Below are 7054 nucleotides of genomic sequence, written 5' to 3'. Positions count from 1 at the left end.
TACTTTGAGATACTAGGAGGGTAGAGGGAAGGTGGGGTAGAAAGGGGGAAACCAATTACAAGGATCTACATATAACCCCCTCCCTGGGGGACGGACAACAGAAAAGTGGGTGAAGTGAGACGTCAATCAGTGTATGATATGACAAAATAATAATTATTTATAAATTATTAAGGGTTCATGAGGGAGGGGTGGGTGCGGAGGGAGGGGAAAATGAGCTCATACCAAGGGCTCAAGCAGAAAGCAAATGTTTTGAGAATGATGATGGCAACAAATGTACACATGTGCTTGACACCATGGATGGATGTATGGATTGTGATGAGTTGTACGAGCCCACAATAAAATGATTTATCAATAATAAAAAATACTTTGAACTGATTCATTTGCTTATAGAACTTCACCCTATAGGATCTAGACTTATATGGAGCAGGATTCAAATGTCAACTTTTCCATTAACTTCGTGACTTAGGGCAACTGCTTTAAGCCCTCAGCACTTTCCTTGTCTATCTCTAATGTAAGAATAACAATTTCTTTTTGTGCTATTTTAGAGCTCAATGCAAAGTTCTAAGAGGATACTTTTTTAAACAGGATGCGATTTGTAATACAGTGGAATGATAATTATACTGATTTGACAGTAAGGTGACTGCAACCCAGGGCTGCCCAGCTTCTGCCACTGACTGGTTATCTGGTCCCCGGCAGGCTCTTAGGGCTTTTGTTAGTTTCCTTGAGGGAGTGCCTGAACTACATGACCCCTTCTAAAGTCAATGGTCAGTTATTGATGGGTGACCAATGTCTTGATTTATTATTGCGTTAAAACATTAAAACATTGCTTTTAGTTTACAGTGACAGGAAAAAGGTGTCACATGGCTTAAGGGTAAGGTTGCACTGCCAGTTAATATCCTCGCTGTCAGTATGTTAGACATCTGTAAAAAGGTGAATTCCAGAACAAAACACCCACCAGCTGTTACATTGGAAATACGCAGACTGCCCACCAACAGCAGACGCAAGTAACTATGATTCATCTGCTCAGCGGAGTACCGTGTATTCATAAAAGAGAAGAAGGAGGCTGCTTAATTCCCCAAATGGAAAGAAACCCAAGATATATTGAGGGAATAAACAAAGTGCTAAGCAGTATGTAAGGGAAACATTGGAACATGTACATGATTTTACAATGTATGGGTATTGGAGGTTTCTCTGGGCAGAATAAAAACAGTGAGCATCAAGAAGTTGGATGGAATACACACAATCACTGCCCCCTCCCTAAAAAGGTCGACATTCAAGCATTTCCAAAAATAGCATATGAGCAAGAATTGATGGTACTGAAGGAAGAAGTCCCAGTTGCACTGAAGGCATTAGCCAAAAACAAGCCTCAAGGAACTGATGGAATACCAAATGAAATGTTTCAACCAGCTGATGAAGCCCTGGAGGCACTCACTCATCTATGCCAAGAAATTTGGAAAACAGCTACCTGGGTCAACCAACTGCAAGAGATCATAATGTGTGTGCATTGTACAGAAAGGGAATCCAACAGAGTGTGTAAATTATAGAATGATGTCATTGATATTACATGCAAGCAAAATTTTGCTGAAGATCATTCGATGATGGGTGCAACAGTACATCGATAAGAAGCTGCCAGCAAGGGCTCATGTAGAAAGCAAATGTTTTGAGAATGATGATGGCAACAAATGTACAAATGTGTTTGACACAATGAATGGATGTATGGATTGTGATAAGAGTTGTATGAGCCCCAAATAAAATGATTTTTTAAAAAAGACGCTGCCAGAAATTCAAGCTGGATGCTGAAGAAGAAGTGGCATGAAGTTGATCATTGCTGACGTCATATGGTTCTTGGCTGAAAGCAAAGAATAACAGAAATATGTTTACTTGTCTTTTATTGACTATGCAAAGGCATTCAACTGTGTCAATCATAGCTTTTGATAACCTTGAGAAGGATGGGAATTCCGGAGCACTTCATTGTGTTCACGTGGAACTGTACACGGACCAAGAGGTGATTGTTTAAACAGAACAAGGGAACATTGTGTGGCTTAAAACTAGGAAAGGTGTGTGTCAAGGTTGTACCTTTCACCATGCTTATTTGGTCTGTATGCTGAGCAAATCATCAGAGAAGCTGGCCTCTAAGAAGGATGCTGTAAGGCTCATTAATAACCTTCTATATGCAGATGACACCACCTTGTTTGAGGAAGATTTGAAGAATTTTCTGATAAAGTTCAAGGGGTGCAGGCTTCAATATTGATTACAACGAAGTTTAAGAAAACAAAAATAGAGGGGGAGGGGCTGGGCATTAAAAAAAAAGAAAACAAAAATACAACTATACCAATAGGCATCATTATGACAAATGGAGAAAAAATTGAAGCTGTCAAGGATTTAACTTTTCTTGGATCCACAATCAATGCTCTTGGAAACAGCAATCAAAAAAAGAAAGAAAAGAAAAGGCATGTTGCATTGGACAAATCTGCCGCACACCTCTTTAAGGTTTTGAAGAGAAAGGATGTCACGTTGCAGAGTAAAGTGTGCCTGGCCCAAGTCATAGTATTTTTAATTGCCTCATCTGCATGTGACAGTTGGCAATGACTATGGAAGACTGAAGAATTGATGCATTTGAATTACGATGTTGACCAAAAACATGGCAGCTTTGGTAAAACCAAAGGGCTCAAATTGTGCTCCTTTGCAATCTATTTTGGTTTGGGAAACTAAAAGAAGCCTGAAGGGACAAGATCAGGGCTGTAGAGCCAATGGAATAAGGTTTCCCATTGAAATATTTGAGGACAATCCTTGTTATCTTCAAAGAATGAGCAGGTACTTGGCGTTGATGGGAAAAATTCCCTTCGAGCAACTTTCCTGGAACTTTTTTCAGAAATGCAGTTCTCAATTTTCTTAAAGTTTCTTGATAACAAGCCCCCGTGATGGACCTGTATTCTTTGAGAAAGTCTATCAAGCTTAACTCTCTGGAATACAAATAAATCAATACATAAATCACTCTAACCTTGAATTTAACTAATCCAGGAGACCCCCTTAAAGTCAGTGCTTGAATTGGACACCCCTCCCCTTTTTAAGGCATTGTGGTGAGACTAAAAACCCAAACAAAACTCACTGCCATCCAGTCAATTCTGACTCATCGCGACCCTGTAGGACAAAGTAGACCTTTATGGGAGTAGAAAGCATCACCTGTCTTCCTCGGAGCAGCTGGTGGTCTCCAGCTGCTGACCTTACATAGCCCACTACCTGACCAGGGCTCCTTGAGGGCACACAAGCGACTAAGCCAAGTGTATTACTGAAAGCATTTATCTACAGCCATCCACTGATCACAGGAACGTGTTTAGCCAGGTTTTGTTTGCAATAAACCTATGTGTGTACGGACTGGATCCTAACAGCAATACTTTTTCAAAGTTCACTCTCATTTTTAATCCTTCCTCATGATTATGAGGTTGATTAAGGAAGTTGCAGGTTACAATTCAGGATAAGAAATTATTCGGGATGCATTTCTTCATTCAGGGTACTCTTTTCTTAGCCGTACCTGCAGGCACCCTTTTCTGTGGACCTCAGCTCCCCTAACCTTTGCCAGGCTCGTGCGAGGGTTACCAAGCTCTACTCCATCAGTAAGGTTCCTGCCTGAAGGCACTCACCTTTCTTGTTCCTGTGATCGGGGACCACTTGTACTGTGGTGGCTTGTGTGCTGCTGTAATGCCGGAAGCTATGTCACTGGTTTTTCCAATGCCAGCAGGCTCACCCAAAGTGAGCAGGTTTCAGCAGAGCTTTCAGATGCAGTGTGACTGGGAAGAAGGACTCGGCTGTCCACTTCCGAGGGAGTGGCTTCTGAAAACCCAGTGCATAGCTTTGAAGCATTGTCAGAGTTCGAAGCCCTCGTGAATGGAAACAGAAGCTTGTCAGAGGCAGGGCCGGAGAATGGGTCTTTCGGGTGGGAAGGCACGCATGATGTGACTGAGGTGGAGCTGCTTGCCCAGAGTAGAGTCAGCCGTGGTGACATGAATGGAGTAAAGTCTGGGAGAGTGGAGCCTTTAGGATCTGCATTTGCTGATGGGGCTCAACTGAAGGAAGAAGAAACAGCTGCAAACCCATTAATAATTGGACCTTGGAATGTACAAAGTCTGAATCTAGGAAAACGAAGTCATCAATGAAGTAGAATGTTTAAAGATCTCTATCCTGGTGTTAGCAAGCTGAAATGCCCTGGCATTGGCCCTTCTGAATCCGAAAATCATATAGCTTATTATGCCGTGAATCACACCATCAAGAGGAATGATGTTGCGTTCATAGTCAAAAAGGACATTTCAAGACTTATGAGCATATTTTGAAGTATAGGGCAGTTGTGATAGGATTCTACCGATCTACCTTCATGGAACTCCCATCAACACAACTATTATTCAAATGTATGCATCAACCACAAAAGTTAATGATGAAGAAACTGAAGAATTCTACCATCATCTTCAGTTGAAGATTGATCAAACATGTGATCTAGATGCATTGATAATTACTGGTGACTGGAGTGCAAAAGTTGAAACACAGGAGGAATCAGTAGTTGGAAAATATGGTCTTGGCGATAGAAATGAAACTGGAGATAGCATGATAGAAGTTTTCAAGATCAACCACTTGTTCATGGCAAATACTTTTTTTCAACAACACAAACTAACTGTACACATGGACTTCTCCAGATGGAATACACTGAAATCAGAGACTATATCTGTGGGAAGAGACAATGGAGTAGCTAAATATCAGAAGCTAAAACCAGGCCAGGGGCTGATTGTGGAAAAGGCCACCAGTTTCTCATATGTAAATTCAGGTTGAAGCTGAAGAAAATTAAAACAAGTCAATGAGAGCCAATATATGACCTTGAGTCTATCCCACCTGAATTTTGAGAACATCTCAGGAAAAGATGTCCTGCATTGAATGCTAATGAGAGAAGACCTGATGTAGAATAACATCAATGACATCATTCATGAAATAAAAAAAAAAAGGTCGTTAAAAAGCCAAGAAGGAAAGAAAAGATCAACGAGGGTGTTGGGAAGAGATTATGAAACTTGCTGTTAATCACAGAGTAGCTAAAGTGAAGTTAGCCACCAACTTTGGGCACAGCTAGTTCCCACTCTGCCTATCAAGCTACTTGGTTACTACAAAACACTCATGCTGCCCTTGTTTTCTGCAAGGGAGGTTAAGCTTCCAGTAGGGCATTGACCCATAGTTTTCCTACTCAAGTTATTGTTCCAGGCACCCACAGTTCGCAAATCCTGGTATGTCTTGGTTTCACTTCGTTGGCCAAGGACCCAGGCTAAATCAGGAAGAACACGCTCAGAGCTCTGCTTTGAGATTTAAAAGAGCATAAAGACATATCTTGTGAGCTATAAAGTGAGCCGATTAAGCAAGTAAGCAAACAGAAGTAGGAGAGCTAAATGGCACTCCACAGAAGAACTCCAAGAAACCAGGAGGCAGATGCTGAAAAGAGAAAAAGACTTTTCCTCCAGAAGCAAGAGAGAGAGAAAGCCTTTCATTAAAGCAGGTGCTCCGAACTCAGACTTTGAGCCTCCCAATCCCAGCAGCAAACAGTGAGGAGATACATATGTTTATTTAAAGCCATCATTTGTGGTGTTTCTACTATAACAGTACTAGGTAACTCAGACACAGATTAAGTATTTGTGCTTTTGAGTCAGAATTGCTCAATGGCAGTGGGTTAAGGGTTGGATCATTTGTGATTTTATAAAGGTGGCAGTTATATTTTTAGAAACATTGGTGAGTTCTGGGGGAGGCGGGGCAGAGAGACACATTTTTATTGGGGATGGTATTTATAAAAATAACAGAGTAGAACAAGAACATTGAAGAGTTGTAGATTCTCATTCTTTCTCTAGGGATACAGCTTTACAAAGAGCAGTAATGTATAAGTTCATCGGGAGTACTATAGTTTAAATTACAATGAATAAACTTTAACGAAAGGTTCACTAAGACAGTGAAACCTGTGTGAGCCGGAGCTCAGTGGGACTACCTCCTTTTCCCCTGGGTTTTCACTTTTCACAGGGGGCAGGCTCACCACTTTTCTAGTGGTATCCGTGGAAATAATTTGAGTTTGCCTTTTCTGACATATTTCTGCCTCACACGGGTTCCAACTTTCACACAGTTTACTATATCTCTAATTTAGGAGGAAAGCTTATAACTTACAATCTATCTCCTTTAGACATCAATCCTAGTTTATCCATTAACAGTTGTATGAAACGGAAACAAACAAACCAACAAAAATACCCTGTCAATACCAAACCTGTTATCCTTAAAGGATAGAGAGACAGTAAGGGTACCCACCTTTGATTACGATAAGGACAAAGATAATGCCTATTAATCAGGACAGTGTGAAATGCATTACACACACCAGCTATGGATAATGAGTGTTAACACTGATGCTAGGTCATAAATACCAGGTGTATTGATTCAAAGATGATACAAAACAGGATACAAAGATGAGTGAAACAATGAACATGACCTGTGATCTACTGGCTAAGATAGCCATCACTGGGCCAGAAGTAATGACTCACTGCGGATGAAAGTAGAACTTTTTCCTTAAGCGCCTCATTAAGTACAGACCAATTGTTATTATTGGAGATCAACCTCCATAATATGGATATTTGGGGTGGATAATTCTTTGTTGAGGTAAGGGGTGGCCTCTGCAGTATAGGATATTTAGCAACATCCCTGACCTCTAGATGCAAACAGCACCCATGGACACTGCTTGGGCCGGGTCCAGACCAAAGCACCAGACCAAAGCAGTCCCTGGTACAAGCTTCTCGAAAAGACAAATGACCTGGCTGAATTTCAAAACACCTGAACTTCAAAGCACCTGCTTCCAGCGTTTCACAGAGCTTACCTCCCCAGCATTGTTTACTAACAAAATGTGACCTGGCCTGAAGCTTGCAACCACAGCACAAAGAACCTCCCTTCCCCTTACCGGCTCATATGCCTTTAAGCTCATACCCTATAGAAGTCCCATTGCCTCACTGACAGGTGCGACTTCCCTGACCTAACTCGTTGGGTCTCAGAACCT

This window comes from Echinops telfairi, unplaced genomic scaffold, assembly GCF_000313985.2.
Source record: "Echinops telfairi isolate 266 unplaced genomic scaffold, ASM31398v2 ScPeMD7_5;HRSCAF=22, whole genome shotgun sequence".
NCBI classification, from domain to species: Eukaryota; Metazoa; Chordata; class Mammalia; order Afrosoricida; family Tenrecidae; genus Echinops; species Echinops telfairi.
Note: the sequence above shows the minus strand (reverse complement) of the source record.